At 48.1% G+C, this 16,657-nt stretch overlaps 1 long non-coding RNA gene across 1 annotated transcript; it reads right to left on the reverse strand.

The window, feature by feature from the left end:
• Nucleotides 1-15,119: 15,119 nt before the first annotated feature.
• On the reverse strand, nt 15,120-16,497 carry LOC139678908 (uncharacterized). The gene is made up of 3 exons (XR_011699113.1): nt 16,414-16,497; nt 16,173-16,263; nt 15,120-15,171 (listed from the first exon to the last, which is right to left on the reverse strand). It is a non-coding gene; the product is annotated as an uncharacterized lncRNA (long non-coding RNA).
• Nucleotides 16,498-16,657: the final 160 nt, after the last annotated feature.

Genomic DNA, 16,657 nt, shown 5'->3' on the forward strand with positions numbered 1-16,657 from the left:
AGATCAACTTTATTGAAGTACTTGGTCTCAGTGGGTTTGCATAATTGGACACGGAGGCAGAATTTTATCCCAAAAAGCATATTTCTTATTAATTAATGTCTAAATGAATGGGAATTAAGTCCTCTCGGCTCACATCCCTTTTCTTTTTGCAAGACTCTGTGATCAACATGATACTCTTACTGGTTGTGTGTAAACACTATTAAAAAAAAACAACCCAACATTTTCTGAAGCCTGATAATTTTCCATTTACAGAAATCATACAAATTTCTCTTGCGTGCACTGAGAGAGAAAGAAGGAGTGGTTTGGGAATAATGTATCTGGAGTAAATATCTGAGAGAGAGCTGGAGATGAAAGACTCCCAGATACCACATATTAGTCATAATTTAAAAGCCCTGTCTCCAGGAGATAAAATTGTCCCAAGTAACTACTCTAAATGCTGATACAGGACTTCCAGCACTTCTTATTCAAGGCTCTGTGCATCACAGAGCATGGCCACAAAGTGCCACCGGAGGAGGACATTGTGTTGGGTGACAATGGAGCCCGGAGCATAATCACTGGTGATTTGGGTACTGTCATTAACTTGCTATTCAAAGGGAACCAGAGGCAGATGAGACAGGCACGTCCTCCAGAGCCACAGGGCAACAAATTCAAGGGCCTCTTTCTGTTTGCAGGTGCAGATCGACCAACTGGGTATTTGTGCAGGTGCACAAACTGCCTCAGTGCCTTTGGCACAAAGGGGTAGGGTTGTATCTGAAAGATTTGAAGCATAATCTCCTCACAGGAAGCTCAACCAGGCAAAGGAATTACTGGGAATGCTACACTGAGACAACACCCAGGGCACAACAGCAGTTCCCATCCCCAGCAGGTATTCAGTGAGCCAGAGCTGCTGTTTGGGCTGCTCTGGGGATTACTACCCACTATCTAAAGGGCTGCACGAGGTGCTTATTGACTCCTGGGGATGTGGGGAAACGCAGGAGAACGGTGTGGAAGTGCTCATTAAAGTGTTTAGCACATGCCCCTATTGTGCTTGTTTTCCTTCCATTGTCTCCTGGGCAAGGCAGGAGGCTGGGCCAGGCTCCCGGAGAGGATGCCTGAACTCAACATCAAGAATATTTGCCTGGGAAGTGGATGCTGGTTTATAAACAAAAGGACTCTCAGGCAGAGGCCAAGTGTCCTCATTGCCTGGTCGATGTCACCTCTGCACCTTCCACCCTCCCTCTGAATCCACCCCAAAGAGGACAAGGCTCCAGTCTTACCTGCTGGGCATGGGCTGTGCCCTGTGGCAGGGATGTTGGGTGCCTGTTCCTCTGTTCCTTCTCCAGACAACTCCCCTCTATGGGCTCAGAATTCCAGACTGAAACTCTCTTTATTCAGCAAGAACTATCCTGCAATTCTCCCGTCACTGGGAAAGAGAGACAAAGAAAACCAGGATTGCTAATTCAGAGCACCTGTCACTGTAAAAAAAAAAAAAAAGAAAATAAAATTGAATACAAAAGCCTGTCAATTGAAAACAAGTGTTTTCTTTCTGACAGTGCCCATGACCCCTGACCATGCTTCTAAAAATGGTCCTTATTTCCTCGTGTCCTGCATTCTCTTTTCTACAATGTCCCTTCTCCCTGTGTCCCTTGCCTTTTTATCCCTGGAGCAGTTCCCTGCACCCAAAGCTTCTCTCCATCCCACCTTCCCACCCACTGGTGGGATCTTGAGATGTTAATCCCACTCAGATGAGCCTTTTTGGTGTTGTTTTCATGCTATTGCATTGCATTTTCATTACTAAAGCTTCAGATGTTATTTCAGTCCCGGTAAGTTGCAACAAAATAATTAGTGGAAGTACTTGCAATTAGGTATATAATTATAAACCCATTGATAGCAATTCACCCAGGAAGCAGAGCATCAGGCTGCTCAGGAAAAGCTCATTTCCAGGCAGAGAGGTTCCAACATCAGCTCCTTCTCACTGTGGAAGGTGATGAGAGATGGATATGTGGGAGGTGGGAGGGACGATCCAGGCTGTGCTCCCAGCCTGAACCTTTATCTGCCAACCTCACTGAACCCTGTGGGCAGCAGCAGGGAGGGCAACCCCTGCCCGGCTCACCCTGGGGGCATGGACAGCCCCTGCCCTGCTCACCGTGGGGGCATGGACAGCCCCTGCCCTGCTCACTGTGGGCACCTGGACAGCACCTGCACTGCTCACTGTGGGCACCTGGACAGCACCTGCACTGCTCATTGTGGACACCTGGACAGCACCTGCCCTGCTCACCCTGGGCACTTGAACAGCCCCTGTGGTGCTCACCCTGGGCTCTTGGACAGCCCCTGCACAGTCACCCTGGGGACATGGACAGCCCCTGCACTGTCACCCTGGGCACCTGGACAGCCCCTGCACTGCTCACTGTGGGCACCTGGGCAGCCCCCACATTGCTCACTGTGGGCACCTGGACAGCCCCTGCACTGCTCACTGTGGGCACCTGGACAGCCCCTGCACTGTCACCCTGGGCACCTGGACAGCCCTGCCCTGCTCACCCTGGGCACCTGGACAGCCCCCGCACTGCTATCCCTGAGGACATGGACAGCCCCTGCACTGTCACCCTGGGCACCTGGGCAGCCCCTGCCCTGCTTACCCTGGGCACCTGGACAGTCTCTGAACTGCTCACTGTGGGCACCTGGGCAGCCCCTGCCCTGCTCACCTGGGCATTTGGACAGCCCCTGCATTGCTCACCCTGGGGGCATGGACAGCCCCTGCCCTGCTCACCCTGGGCACCTGGGCAGCCCCATGTGTATTTTCCTGCAGCAGGATCTCCCAGGAGTGTCCTTTGCTGGCTGCCATCTGCTGTGTTGGGCAGAGCACCAACAGCACCCACCAGAGTTGATAACAATCATGCACATGGCAGCACCAAGGCATAGTATTAGTGCTGGAAAACCAGCAAATATTCAGTTTTAAACACCAACAAGGCCAGAGCACGTGAGAAGAGGAGGCTCTTATCACTCTCTATAACTCCCTGAAGGAATGTTGTACCCAGATGGGGATTGGTCTCTTGTCTCAGGCAACCAGAAGTAGGACAAGAGGGGCTTCAGCTCTGCCAGGGGAGGTTTAGGTTGGAGATCAGGAAGAAATTCTTTGCAGAGAGAGTGCTCAGGCATTGGAATGGGCTGCCCAGAGAGGGGGTGGATTCCCCATCCCTGGAGGTTTTTAAGAGGAGACTGGATGTGGCACTGAGTGCCATGATCTGGTAATCAGAGTTGGATCAAGGGTTGGACTTGATCTCAGAGGTCTCTTCCAACCCAACTGATTTTATGATTCTAAGTGCAATGAGCAGTCTCAGCAGCATTTCCTCTTTTTCTCAACTACTTTGTAACATCATGGAAAAACAAGATCTTTCAGCAACCCTACCAAAAAGAATCCCTTAGCTACCTGCTGAGCAAACCTCAGAGACCCAGGAACCCCAGGGGAATCAGCTTCTGCCCACTCCCAAACAGCAGAGGGGGTGCTCTCCTCAGGCACTGCACCAGAGTGCCATTTATGAGCACTGAAACACCTTAAAAACACCTTAAAACACCTTAAAACTTTTGCCAGACCTCTCCGCAGAGGAGAGGATTCATTCTTCAGTTGCCTGCAGGAATGGAAGAGTTTGCATTCACTCCTTCCCCCCCCAGCTGTGCCCTGGAGACTCGGGCACTGCCAGCACATCTTCCCCCTCCAGCCCAGCTCAGCTCAGGGGGTTTTGGTCACTAATTGTCCCAATGAAGGTTGTTAAAATGAGCCAGCTGGTTGGGCAGAAACAGCCCTCATGCAGTTTTTGTCAGCTTGGGCTGTGACAGTGATCATTATCCGGGTTGTGAGCATCAAATGGAGATGGTTTCTGCAGCTGCTTCTGCAAGATCCCAGCCGACCTCCTGGTGCCCTTTAAATGCTTCTCTCATCGAGCATTCAAAAGCTGAAGGGCTCAGACACATCCCTTGCCCCTCATTTCATCCCAGCTGACCCAATAACACACAAAGGGAGCTGATTTGCCTTTGGAATGGCACATTTTGCAACCATGTTAATACAGAAATGTGTTTCCCTTCCCCCTTCTCCAGGAAAACAGTTGAAACACAAAACCACAAGAAGAACAGAGAACTTTGCCTGGAGTGAGCAGGTGATATCAGCTGGGAGGGACTCACCAGCAGTGTCCAAAGTGCCCAATACAAACCCTGTACAAGGGATCGACAGCTTTGCAGACTCATCCATGTGAATCTGCCTGGCTGAGTTGCTACAAGCTTGGCCCAGCATTTCAGACTCGCTACCAAACAACCTCAATTAGTTTTAGTCATTCCAGCACAACTTTTTGAGTCAGAAGAATTTAATTTTTCTACACCAGAAAAATATAAGTTCCACTTGGCAGTAAAAGGAACACACTGGCAGCATCCTGTTGTTCTGGACACACAGCAGGGGGACAGTGGGGCCACACTGACCTCTGCTCCTCTCAGCACATCTCTGGCTGAAAAAACACCCTGTTTTATAGGAGGTTTTATAGGAGTTTTGGAGGCTCCTACCCAGGTGAATGTAGGAATCATTCTCACCCCCCTCTTACCTCCTCCTCTGCTTTCCTGTGGCAGCCCCTTCCTCACCCTGCAGCCCCCAAACTTCCCGGAGCCCCCAAACGAAGACAATTCAATAATGAGGTGCTTAAATGCACTAACACACCCTTAAATGCAGAAGCTGCTGTTGCCAATAGAAACAGATGCTCCATTTCTATGGAAGCAGCTTCCCCAGGAACTGATGCCAACACAGGGGCTCATCCTGCACGGTGCTGATGCTCAGGGGCAGCAGAGAACCACGTAGGAGGTGCTGAGCATCCTTCCAGAAACACCCCATTGGAAACAGGCAGGATCTGTTTCAGAGCAGATTGTCATTTCCCTCTGGTGTGAAATAGGAACAGGAGGGAGGAAAACCTTCCCCATCAACAGGAGAGCTGAGCAAATGCTCTGAGAGAAGTCACCAGTTTGCAGCACACAAGCAAAGTCACACTTTTGATCTCACATTTGATATTGTGATGACTCTTTGGCCATCAGCTTCAACAGCAAAGACTCAAAACACCACAGGAGTTAAATACTGTAAAGGAATTTATCTAAGCATTTATCAAATGGCATGTGGGCCATACAGGCTCTGCCTGTGTCTGTACTCACCTGGGAATCTCAAGGGATCCCTGAGGGCTTTTTTACAGCAGTAGAAAATGATGAAAACTTGGTAAGATGTCACATGGGATTCCCTGGGCAGGAAGGTCCCAGGGGTCACAGGAATGAGAATGAGCTGGGGAAAACTGGAAGGCATGAAATATCCTGCCATTTGGGGGCTGCAGGTCCTTGAAATCTGCCCCTGCTTGTAGGATCTCCAGCCTTCCAACAAGCTGAGCCTCACACTCTCCCAGGACATCTTCTGCCACCTCCAGGCAGGGGGGAGCCACAGCCTGTGCCCATGGCCATCCAACCACCTGGAACATCCCACCCTGGGTTGGCTCAACTGCCCAGAGGCAGCTGAGGTTGAGCCTTGATTTCCTATTTCCCTCCTTTGCTGTTCCCTCAGCCATCAGCAGGCCCAAAGGTTGCAGGAGCCTGAGACACATCCAGAACACCCAAGACATGGAGCCTTTGATGAGGAGATGTTGTCACTCTCATGGCTCACCAGGACCACCCATACCTGCTGTTTTTCCTCCCATCATGGTCTAAGGGGCACATCCAGGTAAGTTCTTAACAACTCTTCCCAATTCCTATTCGGTTTTGAAGGCTGCTGTTCCTATTTACAAACACTTGGATGCTGAAAAGCTCTCCTAATTTTCCAGTAACACCAGATCAATTGAAAAAAACTTTATCTCTGCCTGCAGACCTTGCACTGCCTCAGTGTGGTCTGTTCTGGATGACAGTGAACAGGTTATTGGTCAAAATGAAATCCACAATGACTATATGAGCATTTAATCTGGTTTTTTATAGGTTTAACATTGAGCAGTAAGAAAAATTGTTATTTTACAGACTTGCTTTTATTTTTTTTTTATTTTTTCTTTGTCTATCTAGATGGTGTGAATCTCTATTACATTTTCCTCCTCCTTACCTCAGATCTGCCTCTGGATGAAGGATGCCATGGGATACCTGACCACAACCAGAGCTGATGGAGACCTCCAGGGTCCTCCCTTCCATCCCCATCCCAGAGAGCAATGACCACACCAACATCATGCCTGGCAACTGCCTCCCAGTCTGCCCTTATTGATCCCAATGACAATATCTCCAGCCCCACTTCCTCAGCTTCATATCTGTGCTGTCACCCCACCAGTCACTCAGCTGTCTTTTGTCACCCTCTCTCCCAATCAGTCATGTCTTGTCTGTCTTCTTTGGTTTTGTTCTGTTCCTTTTGCTGTTCCCTCCCTGCCTGTTCTTTCTCTAACTCCTGACATTGATTTCAACAACTTTTGTTCCTCCTCAGCACACTCCCAGACCCTCCTTGTGTCTGTCTCAAGCACAACCCAGGCTGTGGAAGGAAATCAGCTCTGAAAACCTTTCCAAACTGTATTTTCCCTCTTGGAAATAATCTCATCCACAAATAACGAATGTTTATTTTAATTAGTGATAGACCACTGGCCTAGCATTAAAAGTGACTGATTTAAATGACTCCTGGTTTGCCCAGTCAATGGGACTGCTGGATTCTTTCATTATCTCCAGCTGAGAGAAACAGCCCCCAACAGACTTGGCTCTGCACATGAACAGCACCTCTAATCACAGAGCACTGTCTGTAGTTGGGTTAAGGCAGTCTGTGGTTTCCCAGGCTTCTAACCTGGCACTGATGGGACCTGCTGAACCCAAACTTGTGCCCTTTGCTCCTCAGAGGTCTCTGGAGTGCAGCAGAGCTCCAGACAGGCAGCAATGCACTGATAAGCCAAATGAACTGGTAATTGAAAACACTTCCCACTTCTCACATTGGTCTTCCCATCAGGTAACTGGAGGGAATCAGGGAGCTCAAGCCCTGCAGATACATCAGGGTCTGTCTCAGACTCCCTCAACGGACAACAATCAACTATCATCCAACCTGAAGTTTCTCTGACTCTCTAGGTCAGGACAACTCACTTGTTTAACCTTTGCAAGCATCTTCTCTTAGTACCAGCACTTCAGAGAACTGTGGAATCAGGATGGGTTGGGTTGGAAGGGACCTTAAGGATCATGTTATAAACCCCCTGCCATGGGCAGGGACCCCTTTCACTAGCCCAGGTTGCTCCAAGCCCTGTCCAACCTGCCCTTGGATATCAGAAAAAACTTCTTTGCAGAGAGAGTGCTCAGGCATTGGAATGGGCTGCCCAGAGAGGGGGTGGATTCCCCATCCCTGCAGGTTTTTAACCTGAGCTTGGCCGTGGCACTGAGTGCCATGATCTGGTAAAGGGACTGGAGTTGGACCAAGGGTTGGACTTGATGATCTCGGAGGTCTTTTCCAACCCAATCCATTCTATGATTCTATTGATCTCATCCTCACCCAGCTGCCAGGAGTCACGTTCCCTCCACCCACCTTCACATTTTTGGAAGATTTTTCCCATCCTCACATTTTTTTAGAGATGCTTCCCTGGGGTGAAAAACCTTTCTGGACTTGGGGGAGAAAGTTTTCCAGTGGAATCCTGTCAGCAAAGAGCCTTTGACAGGCAGCAAAGTAATGCCCAGCATAAAAGCAGAAAAATGGGGAAAGTCAAGAGGAGACAGAAGGTGGGAAATCCAGGGGAATAATGGCCCACTTGGCCAGGCTGAAAGCAGCAGATTGCTTTGCAAGGCTCCAAGTTTTGTCCCTTGGAACTGTGAAGTAATCAATACCTACCCACTTGTGAACTTGGGTGGGAATAATGAACTGGCACTTATTGCCAGCAACAGCCACGGCACATTAGGTATTCCAAAGGACTTGTGGAAGCATCACTTTCCTTAATGCAGCTTGAGAGAAAATGCTCTAAGAAGCTTTATCAGCATAAAACATATTTTGAGTTTAATGGAAATGAGTAATTGGTCAAAGCCACCTCAGGGGAATGACTTAACCCTGTTGGACAGTGTTTTTCATGAACTGTAGTGGTTAATCTGCCAGTTGAGAAAGGCAAAATCCTCTCCTGTTGTCAAATGCAATGAAACGAAGGGGGAAATTTCTGCTGCTGATGGGGACTTCTGGATATCAAGGGAATATGGTAAATTCTACAGAATAAAGCCATGAATTTTAACCCTAAATTGAGGCAGCTGAGTCAGAGAGATGTCCCTGTGACTGAATTAAGCCCTGGGGTACAGTCTGGCCTCAGCCTGTGCCTCCTGAGCAGGCATTTTCTTCCAAGCAGGCCCAGGAGGCATGAATTTCCCATCAAAGTCCTTTCCTCTGGAATATTTGCACCTTTTCCACACCCATGACTCCAACAGACATTTTAAACACAAACGGCAGAGCCAAGGCTTGGATTCCCCTCCAGGAGTTTGTAGCAGAGTCCCTACAGAGGCCAGGACAGCACATTCCTGAATTTGTCCAATTAAATGTCTGAACTAAACAGACATTTAGACATGGAGAAGCATGACAAGGCTTTGTGGAGTTTAATTTGCTCCCTGAAATCTGTTGAGCTTTCTCTCTCACACTGCCATTCTCACCAAGAATACCCAACCCCACTTAGCAGAGCAGATTAATTTAGAGATTCCTCTCTCTTGGATCTCAGGATAATTTGGGGATTTACAGGGTGGTTTGGGGTAGTCAAGGGCACCTCAAGCTTGGGATGCATTTTTCTGTAGTTAAGCTGGTAGAAATCATTCCTTCACAAATAAAATATCTTATTTATCTTAAATTCAGCTAAACTGTGGACAATCCTGGGCTGGGCCAACCACAGCCTCCCCCTGGCCAGTCCTCTCTTACTCCAGGGTGTTACACAGACTTTCTGGAGCTGTTTAAAAAGAGATCATTTTGGATCACAAGACTTTGCCTGAGTTCTTCTCCTTTCTGACATTTGAATTTTTGAGTTCTTCATTAGAAGGAGCAACCATGTCAAAGCAGGAGTGGTTCCCAAGGCTTGCTGAGTTCCAAATGAAAGCCCAAACCCCACAGGAGTTCAAGAGGGGGAAGATTTGTAGCCTACTAAAATCTAAGATCAAGTGAAATCTCCAGCATCTCTAAAATGAATCATTTCCCTTCAACAGCCTGAAATTGCTGTACCTCTGAGGTTTTACTGCAGTGCACTCAGCCAACAGTAATTTCCACTTTTTATATATATAATTTGCTTTTGTTATAAATCTGTGAACTCTGAGGAACACACTGCCCACTTGTCACTGTCTTCCACAGCCTCCAACACTGAACTGATGATTGCACCTTCCAGAGAAATACTCCTTGCTCTCCACCACAAACCCCTTGGGGCAAGGAATGATTTTTTTCCCCTCTTTTCGAGTGTTGTGCCTGACACAGCAGGGGCCAGACTCGCATTAGGCAGCACATAATAGGATCTCCAACATAATGAGTGCTAACAAGCAGAGTGGTAAATGATGTGGTTTAGTGGATACTCTCCCTGTGGTTCCCTGTCAGCAGCTCTTTATTGAACAGGCTCGTCCTCACAGTTCCTTATAGATCTAAAAGTTTGTCTCTATCATTATGCCTCTCTGGGTCTCTATTTAATGCTTTTCTGCTGCAGCTCCTCTTTTTCTGTCCCTTTTTCTCAGGGAGTTGGGGGCTGTGATCCTGTTTATCCTTTTCTCCCTTTTTTCCCCCCTTCCTTTCCAGCCTCACTTCCCAGCTTGGTAAGCAGTGTGGACAGTCAGGTGCTTCTGAAGGCCAACATGGAGCCACAGAGAAGCAGATTTACTCCTAAACCAGAGATCTCACCCTCCCAACTGCCCTCCTGCTTCCTTCACTCTCCTAAAATGAAACACTTCCCAGAGCACATCCCTGCCAGCTCTTCCTCAGCCTTCATCAGCACCTACTCAGGCTCTGTTTGAGGTGCTCCTTCCATACTGAAACCCAGGCAATGGGAACTGCTCTGCTCCAGCCTGCACCCTCCAGCTGGAGCCTCTGGCAGAGACCTCCATCCCTCCCTGCACACCCAACACCAAAGGGCTGAGACTTTCACCCTTGGCACTGCCAGCTCAGGTTTTACCTCATCCCACTCTCAGTCCTCTTCCCACCTGCACCACCTCCTGCTTGTTCCACCCTCAGTCACACATGTCAAGACATGCAGCAGGACCTAATACAAGGCTGCCTGTTTATATTTCTATTAATCATGTTCCCTTTGTCCCCTCTGCCACCTCTTTGCCTGGTCTGGCCCACCCAGCTCCCAGATTTATAGCACTCAATACAGAACAGTTCATCAAATCCAATCTCCAGCATCTGCTGTTCCATATTTGGATCCCAGCACAGGCTGCTCAGTCCCAGCCTCATCCCCCTTGTTTGTACCACAGCTCCCATTAGAACAAATGAAGAGAGTAATTAATTAATTTGTACCCAAACTTGAGAGTTCCGCGCGCGTCGTTGGGAATAATCAAACAGCTCTGCTGAGTGTGGGCAACATCTGGCTGTGTCTTCTCCTCCCAGGGTAGCAGCAAACACGAGCCCCAGCTCACCCTGGGAGCTCCTCTCTGCAGGTCAGAAGCAGGGGAGAGATGCAGATGAATAAATGGGAGAGCAAAACAGGAAAAACAGGCAAAATCCCACTGTTTATAGCATGTGTTCCTTTGACTAACACTTCCAGGGGGTGGTTTTCACTGCTCACCTTTTATAAAAGCCATTAAAATTTAAAGAAAAGTAAACCATCACAGTAGTATGTTCACCTCCATCAGGCTCACCTGGATTTTACAGCAGAATTTCTCAACAGTTGGTAGATTTTAGAGAAAAACCTTAAGCACAGTGTTGGATTTATTCCAGATAGTGAAACCAGGGGGGTTTGTGCAGGGGGCCAGGGCAGGGGGAGGCAGCTCCAAGCACTGTCTGATGAAGAGGGTGAAGCCCCAACAGCCCCAAACTGCCCTTTGATGCCACGGCCAGGTGAGTTTTGTCCCTTGGGGAACACTTTGTCCCTTGGGGAACAGAATCATAGAATCATAGAATGGATTGGGTTGGAAAAGACCTCCAAGATCATCGAGTCCAACCCTTGGTCCAGCTCCAGTCCCTTTACCAGATCATGGCACTCAGTGCCACGGCCAATCTGCGTTTAAAAATCTCTAGGGATGGGGAATCCACCCCCTCTCTGGGCAGCCCATTCCAATCCCTGAGCACTCTCTCTGCAAAGAAGTTTTTTCTTCTCTCCAACTTCAATTTCCCCTGGCAGAGCTTGAGCCCATCGTGCCCCCTTGTCCTCTTGCTGAGTGCCTGGGAGAAGAGACCAACCCCCACCTGGCCAGAACTTCCCTTCAGGCAGTTCCAGACAGTGCTGAGGTCACCTCTGAGCCTCCTCTTCTCCAGGCTAAACACCCCCAGCTCCCTCAGCCTCTCCCCACAGCACTTGTGCTCCAGTCCCTTCTCCAGCCTCGTTGCTCTTCTCTGGACTCGCTCCAGCCCCTCAATATCCTTTCTGAACTAGTCCCTTGGGGAACACTTTGTCCCTTGGAGAACACTTTGTACCCTGTCCCTCTGCATTGGCCATTCCTGGATTTCAGCAGGATTTCAGTGGTGACAGCAGATCTCTGACCAAGACATGACTGTCCTTTTTGCACCAACATCAGCTCAGTGCAGCAACAAGCCTGGGCAGACTGATGGAAACCCTGTTAACCCCCAGCCCAATGCCACTCCTGCTTTTTGGGAGGTTGGTACCTCAGACATTCCCTTGTTTCATATTCTTTTCTTTTTCTGGAGCCCAGCTGTGTTTGCTCTACCCCTCATTTCTCCTTTTCCCAGCACAAATCATGTCGATGCCTGCACAGCTCTGAAACAAAGCAGCCATTTCTCCCTGCACAGCCCAGCCTGGTCCTTCTGCTGGAGATAATTCATGAGTCTCCTGTTCTCAGCAGCAGGGATGGAAAGGGGGAGGGCTGGGCTGTGTTTAATAAAAAATCTCTTATATTGTTTACTGACCACTGAGTTGTTCGACAGATGCTCCATTCTTAGCTCTGCTTAAATTATTCCCTAAGCAAACAATACAAACTGCACACTCCATCTTGCCCAACACAAAAATAAACAGAACATGCAAAATATATGGTCCTGCTTTAAGTTCCCATGTAAAGAACACTGATTTCCTCTTTGCTTAACTGTTTTCTGCATAATGTTTGCTCAGTAATTTATTCTTGCACTGGTTGCAACAAATTAAATGTCAAAATCTGTTTATCTTATGAATTTTTAAGACTAATAGTGAGCCTCCTATTTCAGTTTAAATAATGTTGTTGATGAGATGCCTCTTGATGGATTGTATAAATAAAGCCAGAGAGAGATTAAAAAAAAAAAAAAGAGAGAGAGTTTGGGTTTTTTCCCCTCATTTTTCTTAGTTTATCAAAAAGGTATGTGAATAAAACCATCAACTCTGTTTTCCCTAAAACTTCTCAGGTGTTTGGGCTCTTTATAGAGTAGTGAAAGTATCTGAGGAAGGATCCAACCCATCACCTTCATCCCGTGTCAGCCCTCTCTGGGACTCACCACATGGCTTGGAATCAGATCCTGGTTAACAGTCTTTGCATGCACTTGGTAGAACTATTTCCCACTAATTAAATTATTTACTCATAAGCTGTAAATGGATTAAGCCTGGCAAAGACCTTTCATATCTCTAAAGCCACCTTATGTTAACTCACCAACAAGTTATACCAATTTATTTCACAGGAGACTTAAGAGGCAGAGGGAGTAGGAATCAGTTTGGAAACATCGTGGCACTGCCAGGAGCCTCCTGCCGTTGTCACTGCAGCAGCACAAGTTGGGCTGTTCTCCCCCTTTCTTGAAGCTCTGAAAACAAAGCAACATTTAACTCTCCAAGCCCCAGAGCTGCCATCCACCTGCTGCCAGCAGCTCCTGCCAAGTGCCATGTGCTTGGAGCCCATCCAGGAGAAAAAACAGGAATTTTTTTTTATTATTAAGACTTTTGCAACGGGGTCAGGGACAAACTCCTGCTTTGCTTTCACTACTGACAGGCTGGAAATTGTCAGCAGCAAAGAGCAGAGGGGCCAGAGGGGGCACATTTCCCAGAGTGTGCACGAGGCTTCAGCTGGGGACATGTTGATAGTGGCTTTTTGGACCTGTCTCACCATGTCAAAGCTCCCCAAATATATTTGAAGATAAGCTGAACAAAAGAATAAAACATCAGGGAATTAATGTGTCTGCTTGAGATTTAAGCAAATCCACCCAAACCCTGCTTCAGAAATGGAGAAAAGCTGAATGCAGAGACCAGCAGCAGGAGCAGAGCAGTTCTGGGAGGAGTGATGTGAGGCAGCCCTGGAGGGAAGGGAAGGATGCAGGTGGAGAGGGAAGGGAGGAGATTGGCTCCATTTATCTGCTGCTCATGCAGTGAACAGATGAACGAAAGGAGCAGGGCCCAGGGGGGAGGAAATAATGCTCTGGCTGGGGCTGAGCTCTGCTGGTCCTGCTGGCACTCAGGTGGCAGCACAGTGGGGCAGGAGTGGCTGGGGGGCTCTGGGATGAGATGGGATGGGATGGGATGGGGTGGGATGGGATGGGATGGGATGGGATGGGATGGGATGGGATGGGATGGGATGGGGTGGGATGGGATGGGATGGGGTGGGGTGGGATGGGATGGGGTGGGGTGGGAAGGGATGGGGTGGGATGGGATGGGATGGGGTGGGATGGGGTGGGATGGGGTGGGATGGGATGGGATGGGATGGGGTGGGATGGGATGGGATGGGATGGGATGGGATGGGATGGGATGGGATGGGATGGGATGGGATGGGATGGGATGGGATGGGATGGGATGGGATGGGATGGGATGGGGTGGGGTGGGATGGGATGGGATGGGATGGGATGGGATGGGATGGGGTGGGGTGGGGTGGGGTGGGGTGGGGTGGGATGGGAAGGGGTGGGATGGGATGGGATGGGATGGGATGGGATGGGGTGGGGTGGGAAGGGGTGGGATGGGATGGGAAGGGGTGGGATGGGATGGGATGGGATGGGATGGGATGGGATGGGATGGGATGGAGTGGGGTGGGAAGGGGTGGGGTGGGAAGGGATGGGAAGGGTTGGGATGAGATGAGATTAGATGAGATGGGATGGGAAGGCATGGCATGGCATGGCATGGCATGGCATGGCATGGCATGGCATGGCATGTCTGGAGAGGAGAAGAGATGCCCTCAAGGAAGGATCAAAGTGCAGCTATTCAGGTAACTGTGATGTTTCTCTGGCTCTTGGTACATACAAACCACTGGGGTGAGGGTGGGCCAGTGGCAGAGACTGCAGGACATGGACCTTTTGTTTAAACTTTCCGTCTGAAGATGAAACAGCATCTTTGGACACTGAAGGGGCAGGAGGGGGGCACTGACACCTTCCCAAGGAAGACTGGCACAGTACAAACAACATGGAAGTATTCCATTCAGGCAAAGGATTAGGAGAAGACACACAGTCTTAGTCTGAGAATTAGCAGCACATACGAGGGAAATTTCAGGCTCCTCTCCACCCTGCCACCAAAGCTGCCCAAAGCTGCCACAAAGGCTGGTTCATTAGGACTCAGAGCTGCAAAATTTCAAAATGCACTGAAGAGAACTACAGACCAGGAGAAGAAATACATCATAAAATGCCTCTTCGAACATCATTGTCAACAAACCCCATAATACAAACACTTTGAAGATACTTTTGCTTGTGAAAGAGGCTGTGAAAGGGATTATTCTGTGACTGTTGCTGCATTTTCTTCTGCAAGATGGTACAGCACAGACCTCCCAATGCAGGCCCAAGGTGGCAGCAACCCAGATCACCCTGAATACCAAAGCAAAGGCACAAAGGATCCCTTGGCATTGCATAACTACACCCTCATTATCATCATGACTCAATTATGTTTTTTACTGCAAAGCTTTTCCCAGTGTCAGACCCACAAATATTTCCAAGCAAAAGGTTTATATTCCACTTCCTGTAAACCAAACTTGGAGCAAATAAAACTTTGCAAAATACATTTTGCTGACCTTTTGCTGCTGCTTTTGCATCAGCCCAGCCCAGCCCAATCCCTTTGTGTCCTCTTGGGCAAACAGTTCAACTCCTTCCACCAAAACTACACACGGAATTTGCAGCCCCCTTGGTTTCCACTGTTCCTTTAGAGAGAAGAAACAGCAGAAGGTTTATATAAAGAGTGACCCCAAAACATGAGAAAGTTGCAACCCCTGCACAGATTGTCTCTGAACTTGAAAAAGGGCTCAGTTAGTTGGCTAAGAGAAATATTTACCCAGCTCTAGGGAAAATCCTCAGCCACAGATTTTTATCTACCAGTGTCTCTGGTGACAGTTTAACAAGGAATTTGTACTCAGAGGGGTAATTTAACTTCAGCAAGCTTTGCCTACAAAGAACACTGAAAACTGCACTTTCTCCTGGCCCATGGATGCTTTCCTTGTTTCTGGTATAATATTCTCTCAGTGTCTGGGAAATTACTCACACTTTATGCATTTCCACAGATCCAAACACATACACAGGTATTGTGAGCACCACTGAGATGCTGGGAAGAAAAAAGGCTGAGATTTTCACCTCCCCAAGAGGGAGAGGTTTGAACCAGCTCCCAGATGTCACATGACAGTTAAAATAGAACCACACTCATGTTTTTATTCAAATAACTGCTCTAAAATTCCAAAAGATAAGTACCACCTTTCAGCATGAATAAACTTGAATACATGCTAAAAATAATCCCACATTAACTCCTGAAGTCACTGCCTTCTGGAAGGTGTAAATGGATAGAGTTTGCTCTTGGATGCTTTACATAACCATATGTCAAAAAATTCAATAGAGTGAAAATTGCATCTCTGCAAAGTGACTCCACAGCATTTAGAGAGGTAGCATCACTTTTTCTTTTTTTTTTTTTTGTAAAGAACAACTCAAATCTTTTCCCAAGCCCAAAATTGTTGATATTTTTTTTTTTTACTGGCAGTGGGTGAACTATTTTTCTTGAGGATCAAGATGGCCCTGGATGAGGAAAAGAAGAAATTCCACATCCAACCCACACCCTCCTCCTCTTGCACTGTCCCTCAGCCCTTGGAGCCCAGAGCAGTGGAAGTGAGAGGGATCTGGTTGTCATCCCTCCATCACAGTGAAAAAATGGCTTTACCTCCTGCTCAAGGAGCTCTGTGTCATTCCTTGGTGAGAACAGCACAGGGACTTCACCTTTTGGTTCTCCTGAATGGAGGTTGCTGAAGCTCCTGCAAGCTCAGAGAGGAGTTATTGGTTATATGTCACTTATTTCTTGTAAAGGTCTCTCAATACAGAGTGTCAAAGCACAGCAACACTTCAGCAATTGTTTGGGGGGTTCTACAGGAAGGTCAGGGCTGGGTTATGTGTTTTTCTCATACCTTGAAAGACAATTTCCATCATTGACACAGGCATTGCTTTCAGAAGGCACAGCTGCTGAGCTTCACCAGGAGAATGTCTGCAACTGTGAATAAGAAAACATGGATTAACCCAAGAACAGCTTTTTACTCCTAGAAGATACAGCACAGACAGTTCTTTCTGTGTGCAAGGTGAGTCCTGTAAACCCCAGCAAAGCAACACCCTGAACAGGCAAAGCAGAGTAGAACATGAATTCCTAAGCACTGA

Source organism: Pithys albifrons, chromosome 15, assembly GCF_047495875.1.
Source record: "Pithys albifrons albifrons isolate INPA30051 chromosome 15, PitAlb_v1, whole genome shotgun sequence".
NCBI lineage: Eukaryota > Metazoa > Chordata > Aves > Passeriformes > Thamnophilidae > Pithys > Pithys albifrons.